Here is a 21,979-nt window from a genome sequence, read left to right as displayed (position 1 = left end):
ATCAGAACAGTATGCTTTCTGGGTTAGGGACTGTCTACTGCTGTATTTCTGCAGTACCTAGCACAACACATTCTTGGTTGGTTCCCAGGCATTACTGTAATGTAGAATGTGACACTGGTAAACCAAGTGCCATCTCTGGCCAAGATCATAGGCATTTGTCAATTCTTAGCTAACTCATAGCTGGAAACGAAACCAGCTCACCTGTATGCTAGTGTTGTTCAAAATAGGTATGTTTTATAAGAATGTATTTAGCATTTAGACTCTATGAAATGCTCATAGATCTCTGCATGCATTAATCTCATTTGTAATGTCTGTATTCCATGCTACAGGGAAATATGTAAGTTTTGCTTTATAACTTCGAAAATGCTTGCTCTGAACTTGTGAACCCAGGCCCAGGAATCATCCTACCCACCCATTCAGCTGGACTATCAAGATTAAATGGGCCATTACGGCCCACAATACATCACATCACAATACAAAGTGAATAGCCCATTCATATCTGGAAAATGCTACATGCAAGGGAGCTTCTCTCATGGACTGGAAGGCCAAATGTAAAAGATAAAATTGGGTCACAAGAAATTTTTTCATCTCTTTGCTGTTTGAATGCTCACTGGGCCAGAGACACTAAACAAAAGCAGAGATCCTCAGGGTCAACATGGGTCCTCTCTGAAAGACATTTTGAATGGACAGATTATTACATCTGACACCTTTTAGGAACAATCGATGGTAACTCATTTGTGTGTATATGTTCACCTGCTTTAATCTGAAAACCTATTTATTTTTTCTAGTTAATACACATTTAGATAGTTTATTACAGGATTGGCTACCGGCATGGTCTTTGGCTACCCTATATCTCACAGCAATCTGGGGTAAGTCACTTGTCTTTTGGGACTGGAAACAACCTGAATATTTTGTGATTTTTGGTGTAAGTGATAAATTATCACTAAATCTAGCTTGCTTGAGTGGCAAGTTAGACTGGAGAGCCCAAGGGGGGCTGTCTGTGACTCCACGGTAAGGCTAGTACAGGGATTCACGGGTTCATATTGGTTAGTGGGTTGGTGAAATCTAATTATAAAACATACCACCAGTTTCTGGTATCCGCCCTGTTTTTGACAGTCTGACACACACTCTTCTCAAGAACAACATAATATTGCAGCACAACCATAGTAGTGAGTGCTTCACAGAGTGAAAGAATAGGTTTGCATAATGGTTGTTACTAATAACAAATTAATAAAAAATGGGCACAGATCCTGCAGACACTTCACTTTATGCAGGGTGAACAGTCCCATTGACTTCATTGCGATTATTCATGATATATGAGTAAATCTTTTCAGAATTGGGACTAAAATATGTTAGGTGAAAATTCACAGTTAGAAAAAAGGGTTGAATTCATTGTACAAAAAATGATTCTGCTCTTAATGGTAGGAATTACTATATAGACTAAGGACTATGTACTGACCTTGAACTACCATTAGCATTGAGAGGAAAGGGGTGTAAAGATTGAGAGAAGCACAGAGCAGTCATACTGATTCTATAGCCTGGGTTGAGGAACTTTTTCTGACACTAATTCAGCACCTGGTAGCAGGCTTCCTGGCAGAAAAGTCTGATAGTAGTCATTTAACAATGTTAGTCCATATTCTGCCCTTGTACGCAGTGCAGTCCCCCTGAGTTCAGAATCTTACCAGCCTGAGTTCAAGAAATGAAAAGTTGCGGGGCAAATTAAAAGTCAACAAATCCATGATCTTATCTTGCCTGCATTTCTCTCGTGTCTGTTTTATCTCACAACCGTATTTTCTTTATTTGCTCATTTGCTGCTTTCAAGGTATATGTCTTGTTTCTTATTTCTTTGTGTTTGTCTTCCGCTGCCTTTTCTGTTGTTCCCTTAGTATTGTGAAATGGTTGAATTTTAATCAAATTTTTAGCAAGACCATAAGTAGGTTAGCATTACCAGGAAAAAGGTAGGAAAGTGCATACAGATTACAAAACGTTTGCTGCAGAATTTAGAAAAGTCCTTGTTCCCAGATTGGGCTTCCATTGGATGCAGATTTGTGTTGACTAGCTTCAAAAGCTAATGAACTGACCAAACATTAGACTTAGTCTAATTGCCTCTTCAGTCACATCATCACCACTCTTTTGCCAAAGGTGTACTTAACAAATGTACTTGATCAGCTGGGAGTGCATTTGGTTTTTTGAAGTTTTCTGAGATTGTGCTCCACTGTAATCAAATACATGTGTGTGTGCAGCAGGCAAGGCTTCTGGGCAACATTTTCATGCTAAAGGCAGGAAACAGAGAGCTCATCTATGCTAATAGCAGTGCAGCTGTAGCATTTAGTGAAGACGCTCCTACGCTTCTCCCATTGGCATAGGTACTCCACCTCCCTGAGAGGTAGTTGCTATTGTGACAACGTTCAGACAATTTAACAATAGCACAATTTAAATTTAACAATTTAATCGGTCTGTTTTGGAAGTTCCATCCTGTCGTGTTTCTCAGCAAGAAGCTGTCTGAGAGGGAAAGACACTGGTCAATTAGTGAAAAGAAATGTTACGCCATTGTCTACGCTCTGGAAAAGCTACGCCCATACGTTTGGGGACGGTGTTTCCACCTGCAAACTGGCCATGCTGCACTATTGTGGCTTCATACCACCAAGGGAAATAACAAAAAACTTATTCAGTGGAGTTTAGCTCTCCAAGATTTTTATTTCGACAGGCAACACATTTCAGGAGCCTCTAACAAAGTGGCTGATGCACTCTCCCGTGAAAGTTTCCCAGAATCAACTGGTTAAAATCGTCCTTGAGATGTGGAAAATATTGTTAGTCTTTATGTACTTTGTAGTATATTTAGAGGTGCATGTTTCTTATTAACTCTGTTTTCTCCTAGAGCTCCAGGAAGAAATCGCAGCCAGTGTTTTCACCCTATTTAGTAATCTAGCTAGAAATGCGTTCCATTTCCTTTTGTTTAATGGCTGGTAAAATAAGCTGTGCTGGATGGAATGTATATTCCTGTTTTTGTATCTTAAGGTTTTGCCTAGAGGGATTCTCTATGTTTTGAATCTGATTACCCTGTAAGGTATTTACCATTCTGATTTTACAGAGGTGATTCTTTTACCTTTTCTTTAATTAAAATTCTTCTTTTAAGAACCTGATTGCTTTTTCATTGTTCTTAAGATCCAAGGGTTTGGGTCTGTATTCACCTGTACGAATTGGTGAGGATCCTTATCAAGCCTTCCCCAGGAGAGGGGGTGTAGGGCTTGGGTGGATATTTTTGGGGAAGACGTCTCCAAGTGGTCTCTTTCCCTGTTCCTTGTTTAAAACGCGTGATGGTGGCAGCATACGGTTCAAGGAGAAGGCAACATTTGTACCTTGGGAAAGTTTTAACCTACACTGGTAAGAATAAGCTTAGGGGGTCTTTCATGCAGGTCTTCACATCTGTACCCTAGAGTTCAGAGTGGGGAAGGAACCTTGACATGCCCCATATTTTCTATCTCCCCTGCATCAGTAATGGCAGGTCCTGCTGCTGGCCAGATCCCTGCTTGCCAGCTCCCTGCCCAACAGCAGTGAGTGGAGGTGGAGGGTCCAGTGGCCGATGATGGGTGTGGGTGTGCAAGGTTGTTGGCGGGCCCAAGATGCAGCATGCGGGGCCCGCTGCTCCCCCGTTGGTCTGTCAGTGCAGCCCCTGCTTTGTGCCGGTTCTTAGCCAGCAGGGCTACGCGTTGCAAGCTGCGGTGGCTGGTGAGTATGGGCAGGTGCCAGGCGACAACCAGTTATGTGTTGCCTCTTCTGCCCACCCACCAGACCTCTATGTGCTCCCCCTCTCACTGTCCTTGCCCTTCACCCCTCCCCCCACCTCAGCTGCTCCTCCATATCTGGTCCCCCTCACCCCAACATGTGTTGTCTCGGGAAGATGCAGTGCCAGGTCCCAAAAGAGGCAGTTCCATCCTGGGGGTCCAGCCAGGCATGGAGAGTTCTGGGCAGGGAGGGTCGGGTCAGTCGGTCACCCTGCTGCCCGACCCTGTGTGAGAGAGGTGTATGGGAGTGTGTGTGTGTGTGTGTGTGTGTCACCCCTCCCTGTATGAACCCTAAAGGCTTAAAGATAAGAAGGTAAATAAAAAGAATCCAGCTACTCAGTATTTCTGTTTAACAGAGGCTCAGTCAACTTGGTGTTAATTTGAATGTTTGTACAGCATAATTCTGATTGCTGTTGAACTCACTTAATAAGAGTAATTTTACCAGGTGTCCCATATTCAGCATAGGGAAATATGATCACCCTATGTAAAGACAATTCAGATCTTAATCAAGACAAGAGTTGCTGCAATTTTGTGGCTGTTGGCTGGTTTCAGTCAACATGTACACATGTCAACATCACAAAAGTTAAGAAAAGCAGCACTAATTCAGAGCCACATTGGCAGTCTCAGCTGAGAAGCTAAGGACTGAATGGGCATGGATTCCAAAGTATCCTCTCCGCGCTGGAAGTTGTCTTCTGAGTTATACAGGAAGCACACTGGCCCACAACCATGGTGGAATTTGAATGATCAGTCCTCTTGCTGTCTGTTTTGTGGATAAATAACATATCTCCATCCCTCTGGCTGCCATCTTGGTAACTTCCATGACCCCTAAATTCATACTAAAAACATTAAAAATTGTTAAATGAAAATATACATAGGCCCTTGTCATGAGGTACAGCTCTCATTGCCAGACTGGCACAGCCTCCTGGTCATGTTGGTAATTAGTTTGAGGCTGACACCCATGTCCCTAGTCTTCACACCAGTACTCTGTCTCTGCTTCTGCCTATAGCTTCTCTCTCAGATCCCAGAACTACAGCATCCTCTTTGCAACTCAGCCAGGTCGTCATCTGTGTTTCCCCCTTCCAGAGGTCAGTGTGGTGTATCTCCAACACCCCAGTGACAAGTGGGGGTGGGGGAACCCAGTCCTGCCCACTCTAATGAGATGGTTCTAGGGTATGCAGTCTCTCTTGTAAGATCAATTTATATTTTATCAACATAATAGTCTAGTCTCTGTGTGGTCTTATTTCAGCAGCTCCGTTTAGGGTTCTGGATAGTGTTTGGTGGCCTGTGACATAGGAGGTCAGACTAGATAATCTAGTAGTCCCTTCTGGCCTTAAACTCTGACTTCAGATAGAAGAGCCTTCATAATCTATTACAACCCACCCTATCATCTCTTACATGCTACTGAGACATCAAGTCCCACTTCTGCTCTGCCAATACGCCAGTCTCGCTGGTCCATTTGTCAAATTTTCCAGCTAACATGTTCGTGCTTTCTTCCATGCATGGGAGAAACTCCCCATTAAAATCTACAAAGCCACCACAATGTCCTCCTTCAGATTCCTCCTTAAAACGTATCTCTGTAACCATGCCCACAAAACCCTTGACATAGTTAGTCAACTGGTGTGCTTTGACTGTTGCTTAGTATTCTGATCATAATTGTCTCACCATTTCCTTCCTTCAGTTTGTTGTGTCCCACTATTGATTCTCTTCTTTTACCTAGAGTGTTGATTCTTTGGGGCAGGGACCATCGTTTTATTATGTGTTTGTACCTCATCTAGTGTAAACCATATGTTTTATACTACAGCATTTGACTTTGGCCCAAAGAAAGGGAGAGAAGCAGTGGAGAAGAAGATACAGATTTTAGTTGAAATGCTCTGTGTCTCTCCACATGTGCAGAGGACAGGACAGGCATCTCAGCTAGAGGGGCCCAGAAGCATTCAGAATTAGGGCGTGGCAGTTACTAGACATGCTTATTAGATGTTCTTGAAGCTGTATTGGAAGTTTTCATTGTGGGCAACCCACCTGGCAGGTAACACCCAGTCACCATCCAACTCCTGAGCCAAAACCTGAGGGAGGTGGTGGAATCTCCTTCCTTAGAGGTTTTCAAGTTCAGGCTTGACAGAGCCCTGGCTGGGATGATTTAATAGGGGATTGGTCCTGCTTTGAGCAGGAGGTTGGACTAGATGACCCCCTGAGGTCCCTTCCAACCCTGATATTCTATGATTCAATCAGAGCCACAGGTGCCAGAGGAGGAGGTTATAAATATAGGAGTTAAGTCCAGCCCTCTCTAAACTCAGTAGCTGATCCATGCAGGACCAAGAGACACAACTGCTTGATGGCTGGGTCCCAGTTCCCCTCCTTTAGATAAGCATGAGTGCTACTCCAGCTTTACTTACTAGAGAATCCTCCTATTAAGATAATCGTTTGGACCTAGAGGAACAGCTGGGAGGGGAATGCAATAGTTATGCATAATAGTGACTCAGCATCCCCTACCCCATTATACTAGCTCAATAGGGATGGAGCCTCTATTAGTTACTATTAGTAATACTTATTATTAGGGCTGTCAATCACAGTTAACTCACTCAATTAACTCAAAAGTAATCACAATTTTAAAAATTAATCATAATTAATTGCAGTTTTAATTGCACTATTAAACAATATTTGAATACCAATTGAAATTTATGAAATATTTTTGGATGTTTTTCTACATTTTCAAATATTTTGATTTCAGTTACAACAGAGAATACAAAGTGTACAGTGATCACTTCATATTGCTATTTTTGATTACAAATATTTGCACTGTAAAAATGATAAAAGAAATAGTATATTTCAATTCACCTCATACAAGTACTGTAGTGCAATCTCTTTATTCTGAAAGTGCAATCTACAAATATAATTTTTGTTACATAATAGCACTCCAAACAAAACAATGTAAAACTTTAGACCCTACAAGTCCACTCAGTTCTACTTCTTATTCAGGCAGTCAATGAGAGAAACAAGTTTGTTTACATTTACTTGAGATAATGCTGCCTGCTTCTTATTTACAATGTCACCTGAAAGTGACATGACATGGCAATTTTGTAGCTGACATTGCAAAGTATTTACGTGCCAGATACGCTAAACATTTGTATGTCCCTTCATGCTTTGGCCATCATTCCAGAGGACATGCCTCCGTGCTGATGACGCTCATTTAAAAAAAAAATGCATTGATTAATTAAATTTGTGACTGAACTCCCTGGGGGAGAATTGTACGTCTCCTGCTCTGTTTTACCCATATTTTGCCATGTTTCATGTTATAACAGTCTTGGATGATGACCTAGCACATGTTGTTCAGTTTAAGAACGCTTTCACAGCAGATTTGACAAAACGCAAAGAAGGTACCAATGTGAGATTTTTAAAGATAGCTACAGCACTCGACCCAAGGTTTAAGAATCTGAAGTGGAAATAGCCCCCTAAAACTGCCCCCTGCTCAGGTAAAGTTCTCTGGCTAGAGCAGAGCAGACGTTAGGTCTCTGTGCCAGCCCCCAACCTAGGGTGTGTGCTGGAGACAGAGAATGGGTGTGGCTGGTGTTCACTGAGCTTTGCTTCCCATGGCCTTTCTGGTGTGATTGCCAAAAGGCATTACAATTATTATCCCTTAGAACTGTGAAATCTTGTCCAGTGGGAACTATAAATAGCAGCTGTTTAAGGGCCTTTCATTCCTAAAATGGGCCAAAGAAGGAATAATGGCAACATGGATTTTCTTTCCTCTGAGATTATTAATTAGTTACAGAACATTTTTGTCCGACTGCTGTTCCTCCTGAATGTAAAGGTACTATAGTATCATTTGTCATTCCCACAGAAGGATTAGTACTCTACTCTACCAGAGTGCATTTTACCTGCAATGTTGTTCTGACAAAAGGAATTGTTTGTGGCCTAAACTGCATTTCATGATGATCTTTTTTTTTTTTAATTGCTTCCATTACCTATCACAGGAGACCCAAAAGATCTAATTGTTTTTCTCCCCGCAAAAGCAAATTGCACTGCCTATTTCCTAACTAAATGACTATTTGTCTGTAATTACTGCTTTTTTGGTGAGATTTATTTTTAAAATTTTTAGAGTGTTATTGACCTCAACAACAGGCAGGGGTGTGCAATGTGACCTCTTTGTGACCTCAGATGCTGAAACTGTACATTGTTCAGAAATCATTGCCAGGTAATGAATAAAGGAAAGAACAGTAAAGAGTGCTGGGCAGAATTCATATAACTCCATTGATTTGGAGGATAGCTACATACCTCTCTAGAGTGGTCATTGCAATGATTAATTAGTTAATGTCTGAAAAATGCTATATATGGCTAACATTCAATAGCATTTTTCTCACAGTAGGGATCTGTGAGGCCTAGGGTTCATAGCACCCCTCAGATCATTAGGTTATTTGCACAACTGTCCTTTAAAAATGTTTTTTAAACAAACATTAACAACTGTGCACAGATCCCAGAATACAACATCTTGGTTCCACTTCTACACTTCCAAAGCAGGGGTGGATTGGAGATCCTCCACCCTATTTAAATAAAATGAATAAGCAATATTTATGGACCCCAAGGATACATCTTATTGAGCTTCACCAATATTTTAAGGTCAAACCTATGCTTAACAATGTGATCATGGAAATTTTCTGTGAGGGGGAAAAAAGAACTTCAGCTCTGCTAATTAAATACTTACATAATTAGTCTAATTTTCAAAAGTGCTAAGCGTCCAGAAACTCCCATAGGTTTCTATTGGGGCTGCTGGGTGCTCAGGTCTTTTGAAAATCATGTTTTAGTTACATAAATATGGATTTAAGAACCCACTTTTAGGCACCTGTGGTCAGAGTCTCAACTGATGTAAATTGACATACCTTCATTGATTTCTGGGATCTGCTCCTGTTTTGATAATCTCGGCCACAGTGTGTTTTACTCTTTCTAATATGTCATATCTAACATTATATGCCATTGAAAAGCCATTCATAATTGAGATGTTTGGAAACAGAAACCATTTTATTTTCTGATGTTACATATTACAAATAATAATTAGTGCTTGTGCTAACAGACAACGAGCCATAATCTTTATAGTACCAAGCAGTAGCTCATTGGTGTCACATTATTGTGACCAAATGAATATATTTAACATTAACAGACCTATAATTATAAGAACTAAACATAAATCAAACACTTGTAACTGCATTCAGTATTAAAAACCATCACGAATACTTAAAACTGGCACTGGGAAATATCAAATGTAATTGTAATGAATAATTAATAGTGAACTAATTATATAATCTATAGACCTAATTAGCAAAATAGTGGTGATTGTATAGGGGAAGGGGGAAAATGCTGCTTAGTTATTCTAAACGAGCTCAACATTTCAATTATTCTAAAAATATTCTACCCTGGGTCCAATTTCCTTCACTTACAACCTTCTTAAAGCACGTTGTAAAGACTTTTAAATGATTAACAAAGTGTGTGGGTGTAAACGTGTCTGACATAAGGATGTGGGGGCTGTTAGCAACTCATATTTAATTAGAAAATTAAAGCACTGAGAGTCTGCAGTCACTTTCTCATTAGAAGTGCAAGTAGCAAAGTGCACACAGATCTAAGCTGACAGCTACTGCAGAGAAGTACGACTTCTTGCCGGTTTCTTTGTGTGTGCTTTGCTTTTACACTGTCTCCTGTAGAGAAGAAAAAACGCACCATTCCTTTAATCAGCTACCACTGGAACCTAATATGTGATACATGTTTTGGGCCAAATTCTGCTCTCAAAGGGCTGAATAGAATGGGGAAGGCTGAAAGACTTATCAAACAACAGTGGTTTGGGGAAAGGTCAGTAGAATCTTATATAAGGGTCATAGATGTGGAAAAAGGGAATATTTTTCATGTGGGGAAAGGAGGGAGCCCATCCTATCTACTCTTCTTAAGGAACCTGTGAGTTCAGTTCATATGAGGAAGAGCTCAGCTCCAAGCCACTTTTTATTTTAACACAATTGATTTGCCTATTGCTAATAATCAGATTGTAAATTCTGTTAATCCAATGCCCTGCTGTGTTGTTCCAGTTTTGCGCTGATTTAATGCCATTAAAATTAGGAATTACATAGGTGCAAAACTGGAGTAGTGCAGAGAGGAATCACATCTTGTGATTTCTTTGAAGAACCTTCATGTAAGGAATGTTGTGCAGTGGTATGCACTTACCATCATTTGAGAACACCTGGACACTGGAATATAAATGGTGCAGAAGAGGCTGATCAGATAAAATACCCTGGGCAATCGTTAACAATTTATGATCAGTTTAATGCACGAATATTTACACAATAATGATGAATGTATGTGATAGTTAAAAAATTGAACTAATCACTGTGTGTGTGTGTGTGTTAGTCTCTTACAGCAATGGATTTTCTTCTCTGACTTGTAGAGATGTTTTTCATAATCATATTGGCAATAGATCACAGGGTTCACTGTTAAATTCTATATTTATCATGTCCTGTTCAATCTTCAGGGGTTGTAGATCCTTAACATTATTCAGAATGGTTTGACCAACAGCTGTAAATAATGTCACTTGGCCTGCAGTGTTTGTGTAACAGTTTTCTTCTTCACAATCTCCTGTCTTGGCATTTCTCTGAAATGGAACAATTGCATTCCCCTTACATGGGTAAATGTTGCTATTTCTGATATCTAGTTTCCAGGTCATCAGAGACAAGCCTAGCAGGAGATGCTGGACTAGAACAAAGATACATTTTACTATGTTAAGTAAGTATCAATTAAATTGTTAATGGTCATCCCAAAGGGCCTAGCATAGATAATGAGCAGCACTACATGCGAGGAAGAAATCCGAGCAGATTTAAGATGTTGTGTCTCTGGAGTCTCCTCTTCAGGAGGAGTTAGCAGATTATTGGAGGAGGCTAACAATGGCTGCAGCTTCTGTAAAAGGAGGAGATGAGATATATTTTCCAGCATGGGTTGATCCTCTTTTTCTCCACCTCTGTAACCCTTATTATAGATTCCACTGACCTCACCTCCAAACCTCTTTTGCCTAATATGCCTCCTGGCCTTTTCTAGTTTGTGCAACCCTCTGAAGAAATCATTCTGTGTCTGTTGGACACAAGATTTTTTGTTGGTGGCCTGTAAAGCAGTTGAGGTTAATAAATAAGATCGGGAAAGGTGAAAGCTTGCATATTCTTTGTAACATACAGCTATACAGATGCTATATTTAAATTCAGTCTCATGATGGAACCTATTCCAGTATGCAAGTCTTGTATGAATTGCTTATTTTGAAATATGAGTAATTTAAATTCATCTTACTCTCTCAGATGTTAAGTTATACAGAAAAATAGCAAAGTAGATTTCAAGATATGTCTCTGCATTCTTAAATGAGGCTGATGACATTCTTCAGCACCCTCTCTTCTGTTTTGAAATGGATTTTTTATGAGGTTTACAGATAATGAAGAGTAAAGAATCTGGTTGCAACTGCTGTTCTTCAAAAAATGTATTTCTGTTTGAAATGAAGATTCAGGCTTTAAGCCATTTGTCTTAAGGTGAGTGTATGTTTTTTTATAAATGAAGCTTTATAGGATTAATGGATTTCAAAATATAAGTTTCTTTCAGCACATGGGAACCGAAGAATAAGTCCTACATGCGATATAATGAAAGGAGTGGAAATGTTGGAAAGTGAAACCGATTTCTACTTTAGAGGAGAATAAAAACATGTTTGAAAATGACACAGGGGAGGTTTAATATCTGTATGCATCACATTTGTTTGATAGACTCTGACCCGGAGGTTAAAACAAGAAAATCTTCTGAAGAAAGTTTGGGAAAATATTCCCTCCCAAAATAATCAGGGACTGTATATTATCGGTGTTGTGAAACCCAACTATGGCAGCAGACGTGATTAAAATAATTTACATTTATATAGCTCCTACATAAAGAAAGAGCCTAAAAAGCTTTACAAACAATATGTAAGGATCAGTGAAGTCACAACTGAAATGCAGCTGCCTCCAAGGTGAAAGGCAGATATTATTTTGATAGCACATACCAACACTACACAATATTCTGGACAGAATGTGAAGATTTATCTTTTTGAAACTCCAGGGAAAATGTAAGCAGGTACAATGTGATTATTGTATTTGCAGTTTGACCTGAAGAGCAGGACTAACACCTCAACACAAGGGTGCATCTACACTCTTGCTAGGAATGTGTTTCTCAGAGCAGGTAGACAGACATGCACTAATTCTGGTTGAGCTAGCACGCTAAAAATAGCGGTGTAGCTGAGGGGTGGCATGGGTAGCCGTTCAGGTAGCCACCTGAACACAAATCCACCCAGACCCTCTTGTGTATGTATTTGAGCAACTAGCCCAAGCCATTGCCCATGCTACCCTCACAGCTACACTACTAATTCTAGCCCAATCGCTTGAGCAGAGCTCATGCAGCTGTCCAAGCACGCTCCCAGCTGCAGCGTAGACATACCCAAAATAAAAGTGCCATAGGTTATTTAATAATCATAAGTGGTAAGGACCTTGACAGTAAGTTGCATTCAAAAGCTGGAACCATTTGTAACACCATGCTGGGAAGTGGCCCTCTGATTCTGCACTGAACCACTTCCCAGCATGGTGTTACAAGTGGCTCCATGTTTTGAATGAAACATACAGTCAAGGTCCTCACCACTTATGATTATGATCCATTGCAATGTATAATTCCATTATTTGTGGTTTCATATTGATTGTACAAAGTTTATGCTTTTGCTTCACTTCTGAAACAATAATCATTATATCGAGGCTACATAAACTTTTAAATGGGGCTACTGACAACTGAAGAATATGCTTTGTGATAGACCCAGGCCAGTTGGGTACAGCAGAGTAGCAGAAGACAGATATAATGGCCACTGGATTAATGGTTTTCTGTTCCCTGACTGACCAGAGCAGGGGCTATTCCAGGCTAATGAGAACACCTGACTCCAATTAACCTGCAAAGTCAGGTGAGGCCATTAAGCTAATGTGACCACCTGACTCTAATTAAGGCCCCTCTGATAATATAAAAGGGCTCACTCCAGTCAGGCAGAGAGGAGCCAGGGAGAGGAAGTGCGGCTGAAGGGCTGGGTAATGAAGACACCCTCAGGTCATTAGTAAGGGAGCCCTAAGGTAAAGGTGAAAAGGGAGAAGCAGAAGAGCTGTGGGGAAGTGGCCCAGGGAAATGTAGCAACTCTGGCAGTAAAAGATTGGCTGCTACCATTAGGGTCCCTGGGCCGGAACCTGGAGTAGAGGGTGGGCCTGGGTTCCCCCCAGCCCACCACTACAGAAACACCTCTTGGGAGGGGAAAAACAGGCCCCTGTCAGGACAGGAAGCTAAACTGTTTTGGCATGAGGCTGTAAGAGCAACAGAGACCGTGGGAATTCTCTCACCAACCTCCATTGCTGGCTTATGATGAAAAGGGCTCAGTAGACTACATCCCTGGCCCTAGAGAGAGAAGGGCTACTTGGAGGGTTACAATGAGCCTCTGAAGCTACCATAAACTGCCTGGAAGCGCATGACCCACAGGGACAAGGTCGGAGCTCTGCCACAGCTTACGATCAACTAAAGCAATAGCTATGGGTGAAACATGCATATTACATTCTCTTTGTAACATCCACATTATAAACCCTGTTTACCAGAATCCTGAATGATGATAAATATATATCAAACTAGTGGAACCAGGATACAAAATTAGAGACTGGAAAGAAGATAATGGTACCCAACCTTTAAAAGGGATCAAAGACAGAACAAGGAAGCTACAGGCCTATAAGACTTACTTCCCTAATGGGAAGCATTCTTGAGTCACTGGTTTGAAACAAACCAAAACAGCGTTCATACAGGTACAGATTAGATGGACAGTGTGGATCACTAGAATCACTTCCTGCAGTACCTAGGTAGGTATTCTTTGGAGATCTTCCATCCCAACAGCAACTCATTCTAATTCTGCTTAACTATAGACAGCTGACAAGAGCACAGTACAATCTGGTATGGCTAAAAATAATAAAGATTTTTTCAAAGGCACTTAGCTACATCTCCATGAATGTTAAGCATAAGTAGGCACCTGCATGCCCTTTATGCCTTTAAAAATATACCACAATGATCCAAATCCTCAACTGTGGCCCAGGAATAATCAGTTCAGCTGAGGATCTTATTCGGCTATCCCTCGATGCAAGGATGATGTCTGCGAAGGGGGTTCATTGGTGGGTTTTTAAGTAGCTGAGAAGCCCAATTCGTGCCCTGCAGATTTTCCCACAGAAGTGACAGGTGTAATCTTGGAGGAGACATAGTTGCTGGCTTGATTGTTGTACCCTTTCTTTCCTCCTTTGTCACTTCTGTTTCATGAGCATGTCTGTTCTCCTCAAAATGAGCTGTGGCTTGGTGTATGGTGTGGCACCACTGTTTTCTGTTCCCCACAAAGTACTCCCAGTTCACTTGGTTCATGCCTCCCTTTTTAAGGTGTACTTTCAGTATGTCTTTGAAGTTCTTCCACTACCCTCCATGAGCCCTTCTTCCCTGACTTAACTGGGAGAGGGAGGCGAGTGTCTGGCATATGTAAACAGTGGCCAGTCCAGTGGAGTCGGTGTTTCATGACCGGTACTTCTATACTGCTGATTATGGCTACAGAGAGAACGCTGATGTTAGTGCGTTGGTCTTCCAAGCTGATCCTGAGAATCCTCCTGAGGCAGTGCTTCTGGAACTACTCCAGCTGCTTGAGATGTCGTTTGTAGGTTACCCAGGTCTCACACCCACAGAGAAGGGTGGGAGTGACAACTGCCTTGTAAACCAAGATCTTGATGCCTATTTGAAGATCCCTATGACTGATGACTCATTTGAGTAGTCTTTCCAAAGGATGTGCTGGTGTGCTGGCAGAGCAGATCCTTTATTTGATTTTTGTGTCAATTCTGGCTGTTTGGGAGCAGTGGCTGCCAAGATATGGGAAATGGTCCACATTTTCCAGGGGTTCTCCACCAATGGTGACTTGTGCAGTACGAAGAGTAGTTTCTGCAGGGTGAAGGCTGGTAGAGTACCTTGGTTTTCCTGATGTTGAGAGAGAGACCCAGGCTGTGATAGGCATCTGCAAAAAAATTTACTGTGCTTCGCAGGTCGGCCTCTGTGTGTGTGAGAATGACATAGTTATCTGCATACTGATCACTGATGCCAATTCTTGTGATCTTAGATTTTGTTTGGAGATGCTGGAGATTGAGGAGTTGGCCATCCATACAATACTCAATCCCAATTCCGTCAGGAAGGCAGTCACAGATGAGCATCAGGATCACGGCAAGGTAATTAGAGAAGAGTGTTGGATCAATGACACGGTCCTTCTTGACACCAGTCCAAATGATGAATGGTTTGTTCTCTGACCTGTTTCACAGATTGGTGGCAGTCATCCCATCTTGGAGTAGTCTCATGATAGAAATTAATTTCTGTGGACAGCCAAACCTACACAGCACCTTCCATAGGGCATCATGGCTGATAGAGTCAAAGGCCTTGGTTAAGTCAATGAATGCCATAAACAGTTGCTGGTGTTGCTCTCTGCACTTCTCCTGAATCTGTCATGCCATGAAGATTATGTTGGTTCTGCCTCAGGACGGCCTGAAGCCACACTGATTCAGGGAGGAGTTTCTTGGCAAGGCGGAGGAGGCAGTTTAGTAGGATCTGGGTCAGGATCTTCCCTCCCTTTCCTGCAGTGAAGAGGAGGGCAATACCTCTTTAACAATGTTGGCCTTCTTATAGTCAGGTTGAATTTCTTCACAGTTCCAGATTTTGTCGAGGAGTTGGCAAGTTTGTGCAAGGAGTTTGTGCTGAAGCATTATTCCACCAGCTTTAAAAACCTCAGCTGGGATGCCATCTGGGCCTGATGCCTTGTGATTTTTTGTCTGGGTGATGGAACTCCAGCCTTCCTCAGAAGATGGGGGATCAGCAAGGTGTTCCATTGCTGAGCATTGTGGAATAAACTCTATGGTGTCTTCAGAGACTGTGGATTTGCAGTTTAGTAGGCTTTCAAAGTGCTCCTTCCAGCATTGTTTAATGACTGCATTGTCCTTAAGCAGGGTAGAGCCATTCTGGGAACATAAGGGGGTTGGGCCTTTGATGCTTGGCCCATATATAGCTTTTGTTGCTTGAAAGAAGCTTCTCAAGTCATTCTGGTCTACAAAACGCTGGATCTCAGAGGTCTTCTCTTGCCATCACTTGTTTTTGATGTCACATAGCCTCCTTTGGACTTTGGCTTTGAGCAGGTGATAAGCCTCATGGGGCTGGCATCGCTCCTTGCCTGAGACCTGCTACTGCCCTCCTCCCCCCATCAGTGTTGGTTCAGAATTGCCGCTCGCATGAGCCCTGCCTGCCCACCCCTTTGGCTGGCTGTTGCTGTTTGTCTGAACCCTGCCTGCCTCCCGCACAGCTGTTGCTGTTCATCTGAATTCTGCCTCCCTGCCGTGCGGCTGGCATCGCTACTCACTTGAGCCCTGATCCCACAGGGGGCTGGCATTGCTGGTGACCCCCTCACACATTCTTCTGTGCTCTGCTAGGGGTGTGTGCCCCACTTTTTTTGGCAAAGTGATCAGTTGGCAAGAGCAAATGGGACAAATGCCCACTTTTGCAAAAAGAAAAAAAAAAGTCAGGATGGCTGGGACCAGGCTTAAAAAAGAGACTGCACTGAGAGTACTATAAAACTGCTCCCTGTTGTCTTCCTCATCATCGAGTGTTGGGGCACATGCACGGATGACCGTGGCATATTGGTTGTTGCTGAGCTTGAGCCAAAGAATCATGAGATGCTCGTTGATCCCTACAGGAAGCTCCAAAAGTTGACTGGCAATCTTATTTTTGATGGCAAAGCCAACCCCGTGAACGTGTCTCTCTTCAGGTGGCTTTGCTTTCCAAAAGAAGGCGTAGCCACTTCCATCCTCTTTTGATTGGCCCTCATTGGCCTGGCAGAGCTCACTAAGAGCTGCAATGTCAATATTGAGTCTTGCCAGTTCTCCGGCAATTATGGCAATTCTTCTTTCTGGGCATTCACTGTGCTGAGAGTCTATAAGGGTGTGGACAGTCCAGTTGGTGAAATTCATTGTCTTGTATCTCTTGTTTCGGCCTCAGAGTTGAGTGATGCAGCCATCCAGTTGGAAGAGTGTGAGGCAGCCTATGTTTGGGGCACCATTTCTAGCCCCATCCCCATTTGGGGTGAGCAGAGGAGGTCCTAAAAAGGCTTGCTCAGTCTCAGTCACTGCTGCCAAAATGCACTTCTGTCTCATCCAAGCACAAGATGACCATCACATGGCTTCCACCTTCATGCAGATTTGTGATGAAAGACTCCCAGAAATCACTGTTCCTGCCTTCTCCACCACTCCTCCATTGCCGCAGGGCTTTGTGTGTGTGGGTGTGAGCCCTTTGGCAGAGGCCTGTGCGTGAAATCTTTTAATGTGGGGAAACCGGTGCAGAGGCGGTAACCACATGAGACTGGATAGGAGGAAAATCCTGACTCATTGGCAACAAGATCCAAGACAACCAGGGTCCTCTGTCTTGCTGCAGCCCTCATTTGCCTTTATAGCCACAGAGTATTAGAAGGTCTTCTATATGCGCCTGATCCACCGTTGGGATCTTGTGAAGTTTGGACTCGCCTCAGACCTGCTCGCCAACGGGGACCCTACCAGGAGTATGAAAGCTCCGGACAATGTAGCTCTAAGGGTCTTTAGCCCACACAAGCATCTCCACCTCAACAAGGTTGCAGTCCATCAGAGAGATCAGCTGAGAATAGAAGGGATGCAAAAGAGGATTTAAGCCACTTTTATGTTCCCTTAATCCTGGGGCTACCTAGCTGCTGGTAAAGTCCCTTATGTTCATGCTACTCTAGTTTATGCCAGCTGTCAATAGCCTCAAGGAGCCACGAAGGAAGTTTGGAAATTTCTGGAGAATAGGAGTTTTTGGGTCACATCCACTTTTTCCTGTCCATGTCCCCTACTCCAGGAGCCAGAATGTGGGTGGTGTAGAAACTGCTGTTAGTAGTACCCCTGAGTGGAACAGACAGCTTTGTAGGACAGATGGTAGGACAGCTTTGTACCAGCTGATTTAGTCCATTTCCCCCATATGGCAGAGGAGAGAATACTGGATCTTCATGAGCTAGATCCTCAGTTGGCTTGAATGGGAATAATTTCGTTTCTAGCAAATGGAGCTATGCCGATTGTCACCAGCTGAGGATCCAATTCCAAGTGGAGAGTCTGATCCATAAACACCCCAAGGTCCTTCCCCATTCAGTGTTATGAAGACATAGGGACAAATTCTTAAATTCATACAGTGAGCCCGATTTTTTTCTCATATAAGCCGGTATAAAACAGACACTAGAGAAAAATCAGCCCCTGGTCCAATCCCTGGTGTAGTTTAGAGCATGCCCTCAGCCCCTAAGGATCTAGCCTCTGTCACCTTTCTCCAGCCAATTTTTTAATCCAATTGAATATTTTACAACCGATGCAGAATTTGATTTCCTTACACATTAATCCTTTACTTGGTAGCATATCAAAAGCCTTCCTGAGGTCTAAGTAAATCTACATCTTCCGCCTCACCCTTCATGACTGTCATTGTCGCTTCCTCCACTATTTTAATCAAGTTTAATCATGGTTTCTCTTTTATCAAACCCACACTGTTTACTGTCTACCAGTATGAATGCTGCTTTGTTTTGTTCAAAATCAGTGACTCTAGAATGCTTCCGATTATGGAGGTAAGACATACATGCCTGTAGTTTCCTTGTTCTTTCTTTGATCCCTTTTAAAGGTTGGGTATTGTATCATCTTCTGATTGTATATCCTGTTTCCACTACTTGTAATATTTTCTTTTATTTATCATCCTTCAGGATTCTGGAATACACGCTTTATAATGTGGAGATTAGAAAGGGAGTGAGGGCCATGTATTATTCATGTTTCACCCATAGCTATTGCTCTAGTTGATTATAAGCATATTCTTTAGTTGTCAGAATCCCTTTTAAAAGCTTATGTAGCCTTGATAAAATGATTGTTTCATAGGTGAAGCAAAAGCATAAATATTTTATGATCAATATGAAACCACAAATAATGGAATTGTACATTGCAATGGATCAAATGACATCAGGACATGCAGCTTTTTAATATTAGTATCAGAATTAGACACCCAGATGCCCAAACTTCAAAGCACTGGTACTTTTAAAAATAATGATGAAAAGCCTTGTTTATTTTTAGGTTTGGAAGGTGTTGAAGGACTATGTCTTAGCCAAAGCTGCCTCTGACAGAGCCTCCATAGTTCCAGCTACTTGAAAACTGATCTCCATAACAAGATACTTATCCTGCAGACACTTATAAAAGAGGCAATTAATTTTGAAACCTGTCAAGGACAACATAAAGTCAATTTTAACTACAGTAGTTACGTCAGTTATGTTTATAAGTTAGTAGTTTTTTATTTTTAAATGTGTGGTATTTTCAAATGTAGGCTAGACCCAGTGAACACTCAAAGTGCATACTATTGAGTCTTTAGTACAAATTCAGTGTTGATGTATAAGGTAGTGTTAGACTCCTGTACACCAGTTTAGATTCCCTAAAGCTACTTACAGGTACTTTTTGAAATGTGAGCTTAAATGGTTTTCATTTACACTATGAGGAGGTGGGTGTTAAATTAGGGGTTGCCTGCTTTAACCCACACATTCATACACGCCCCTCCCCCCCAGTATTGTTTGCCTTGGTACACATCTCTTTTCTGACCCTTCAATTTGAATTACACCAACTAAGACTCACTGGGACAAATTCAAAGGTGATGTATAAAGTACAGGGAGGGAGAGAGGATGGTTTTGTGGAATCAGCTCAAGAGACATGTTCAAATCTCAGCTGTGCTACAGATTTCCTTGTAGTTTAGGGCAAGTCACTTAATTACTCTGTTTTAGTTTCCCATCTGTAAAATTAGGATAATGCTGCCGTATCTCAGATGGGTGTTGTGAGGGTAAATTCATTCATGTTTTGGAGGTCCTCAGACATGACAATGATGGTGGCCATGCAAACAATGAGGGAGAGAGAGAAAGTGGCAAGTTGGCAAGTCAGTGTGCCACTCACTTCACTATTTATGACCCAAGGTTGGAGCTCCTAAAAGAGGGAGAGCTCTCCTTTTTCTTGGTGACTATGTGAGTGATTGTTGTTATATGCCCAATAGGGAAGACTGACACAGACCCTTGAAGGAGAGCTGTGACTTGGGGAGAGAGACTTGGGGAAGGTTTGGATATTTTTTTTTGTCTGGGACTTTCTTTACCCTGGAGTTGAAAGGGTGGCATTTTTCGTTTTAGTTGGAGAGTTAAACATATTTACAGCAAGAGAAAATGAAGCAATTTTTTGATGTGCATGGCGATCAGGTAAGAGTGGCTCAGGGACTGACCTTGGCATTTTCACACACATTGCTTTTCTTCTTAACAGAGTGGTTTTATCATTTGTGATTATAGTCACATGCCACTATGTTACTGAAAGGCAGGAAGAGTTCCGAGTGGTGCTTCAGTTATGTGAGTTCGTGCTTTCTTGTGCATCCAGAGTTTAGCTCTTATACAATCTAAAACAAAGTGACATGAAAATAGAAAGTTGAAGAAAGCAAAAATGTAACCCAAATAAAACATGGTAATCTGACATTTATAAGTGGTAAAAATGGGGGAGTTGGATAGCTAAAGGGCAGAATTATGTTTCATCTCTCTAAAGTGTTCTGCTCTATCTTTCCTGCATTTATCATCCAGGCTAAACAGTAACTGATGCTGATAGACCTCTCTGCTGTTTAATAATACTACTGTGTAATTTAAAAGTATGCAGTAACCCTAGGCTAACAGGATATTAATGCTTAATGCAGCACTTGATCTGTAGGTCTATTGGCAAAAAATATACTAAAACATCCTTTTTGTAAATTTTATCTAATTTGTTACATTACATGCAATAGTATTTAAGATACAAACAACCCTCAGCTGTGGATAAAGAACACTTGATGCAAGAGGGGGAAAAGGGTGTGCAACACTTCCTAGGAGTACCCAGGGTTGTAAGGCACCTCTCCATAGTGCAAGGAAACTTTGTCTGGCCCTACCAGAGGTCAGCCCCCTGACTCCACCAGCCACAGGAAACACAGGCACTATTCTCTCTGCCATCCCTTTGTAGGTTAGGGATAGATATGCTCCAATCCCCGAGTCCTCTGGACATCTCCTTGGAGTGTCCAGCCCCTTATCCACTGGACAGTCACAGAACTACCAGATCCTTTGTTACCAAGGCAGCAGGAGTTCTAGTTAATTTGGTCAGATTTAACCTGCAGGATGGTAGACAAAAGATTTAATAAACAGGCTAAGGTAAATGTAAAGTGTGCCAGGGTGGAGAGAGATGGAACACAGATTTTCCTAGTCAGGAGAGATGTGACTGAGGAGGTGGATATAATCCCAGGAGAAGAGGTAAATTTCCTGGCCTGGGGTAGTTTAAAACCATGGTGCCTTTAACCACATTGCATTAGAGTGGGAAGGTCTAAAGAGTACTTTGAATGTGGGAGTTCTTAAGAATTTACTAGTTGATGTGTTGGTTGGAAATGACATAATATCCCTGCACAGAGGTGTTAATATTGTGACCCACAGCAGAAGGGAATATGTCTCTGAGTTCCCAGAGGTAAACTCTGAAGGTGGGGTGGGGGCAGAAAGGGGCAAAGAACCCGCTATGTCTTCAGCAGAAAGCAGCAGTGTGTCTCTAGGGCAGAGGGGAGGAGTCCCCCTTGCCTGAGAGAGCTTGCAGTGCAAGCAATGCCCAAATGGAATTTGCTGCAGATCAAAGTGCAAATCCCTCACTGAAAAGCATAAAGGAAGACATCCACATTAATGGCCCAGAGAGACCACAGGGGGAGGTAATTCTATGGCTAATGGATTGGTGTCAAGGATGTAGAGGAGGATCTGGCCCATTGTATGAATCTTACACACTGTGAATTAAAAAAGAAAACAGTAAGTGAAGTTTTTTGTGATGAAGGTTTTGGCCTAACTTTTCAAAATTGGATATCTAAGGGTTAGTTCCAAATCTATCTTTAGGCCCTTAAATAAATAGGCTGGTTCCCAGAGTGGCTGAGCTTCTATGGGAGTTGAGGGATCCTGAAGATGGTTGGGCACTAGAATGTAAAGGGGATCTACAGAGCATCTTAGGTGGGTAAGAAAAGTTTCACATTCATTGATCAACCCT

At 42.0% G+C, this 21,979-nt stretch overlaps 1 long non-coding RNA gene across 1 annotated transcript in view; it reads right to left on the bottom strand.

The window, feature by feature from the left end:
• Positions 1-8,782: 8,782 nt before the first annotated feature.
• LOC122466027 overlaps positions 8,783-21,979 on the bottom strand; it is an 82,689-nt gene continuing 69,492 nt past the window's right edge. Inside the window, exon 3 of the long non-coding RNA XR_006291227.1 lies at positions 8,783-20,342. This is a non-coding gene — a long non-coding RNA (uncharacterized LOC122466027). The remainder of the gene's footprint in view (positions 20,343-21,979) is intronic.

This window comes from Chelonia mydas, chromosome 5 (genome assembly GCF_015237465.2).
Source record: "Chelonia mydas isolate rCheMyd1 chromosome 5, rCheMyd1.pri.v2, whole genome shotgun sequence".
Lineage (NCBI taxonomy): Eukaryota > Metazoa > Chordata > Testudines > Cheloniidae > Chelonia > Chelonia mydas.
This window is presented reverse-complemented; position numbering and strand designations above follow the sequence as displayed.